Consider the following 1,005-nt stretch of genomic DNA (forward strand, 5'->3'; position numbering starts at 1 on the left):
GCCCGTCCTGTTCGCCCATCCCGAAGGCGGCCTTCAGCCGCGCTCCCGCTGGCCGCTGTTCCTGCCCGCCCCCTGCGCGCAGCGAGCTCACTCTGGGCCCGCACCCCTGGGCCCGCCCCTTGCTCTGCTGAGGACGGGCGAAAGCACCGGCGCGGGGGTGACCGCCCCACGGCCGGGCCGACGCCGGGGCCCCGGAACACGAGGCTGCACACACCGCGGCCATTTCACGTGACACGGCTCTGGAAATGTGTTCTAGGGTGTGAGCGGTCCCCAAAACGCGGCCTCGTAAGCCCTGGGAGTTTTATTCTGGTTCATTCCAGAAGTTTTTCGTCTTTTCCTCAGCTCCTAAACTCAGTCTGAACGCCCAGCTGAGTTTGGAATGAGCCTCGAGTCGTGAAAAACATAATTGGCTTCTGGGGTTGCGCTCAAGAGCTGGTAAGCTGCTTCAGATTTTCATTTTAAGGAAATGAGACGAGGTGAGGCCTTCACTGACGCGGCCCACGCTGGGCCGAGGGTCACTGCCGCCTAAGCCTGGCCTCACAGGGCGCCGCCTGTCTCTGGGCTGGGGCCTGTGTCTTCAGCGGGCGGAAAGCACTTCCCGAGTCCACTGGTCCGCTGGCCGCAGCGTGAGGACCCTGGCGCCTCTGGTTGGAGGTGGCTGGGCCAGAATCAAGGCTGCGCCGGCACCAGCCCACGCTCCACCTGCGTGGCCTGCAGGTGCTCAGAGCGGCGGGCTGATGGCCTTGCGCACCTGTCCTCGGCCACGTCCGCAGCCTCTTCTGCTGGGGAGAAGGCCGAGCCCCGGGGCACAGAGCTGCGGCTCTGCCTCCCAGAGCCTGTGGCGCTCGCTGGGCTTGCGGCTGCGTCCACCGCCCTCCTCCTCACCTCCGGAGGCTCTGTCCTGGCGAGCCGCCCCGACGCCCACGTGCCCTCCCCGGCTCCCCAGTGTGCCCCTGCTGTTGGCGAGTGGGGAGGTTGCGCTGGCCCCGCCCCCCCGCCCGCAGC

General features: G+C 67.6%; 1 protein-coding gene across 1 annotated transcript in view; it reads left to right on the plus strand.

Annotated features, from left to right (window-relative positions):
* NPEPL1 (aminopeptidase-like 1) overlaps nucleotides 1-1,005 on the plus strand; it is a 24,099-nt gene that overhangs the window by 6,021 nt on the left and 17,073 nt on the right. The gene's annotated exons all lie outside the window — the stretch shown is intronic.

Source organism: Condylura cristata, unplaced genomic scaffold (genome assembly GCF_000260355.1).
Source record: "Condylura cristata isolate star-nosed mole 26May11 unplaced genomic scaffold, ConCri1.0 scaffold00022, whole genome shotgun sequence".
Lineage (NCBI taxonomy): Eukaryota > Metazoa > Chordata > Mammalia > Eulipotyphla > Talpidae > Condylura > Condylura cristata.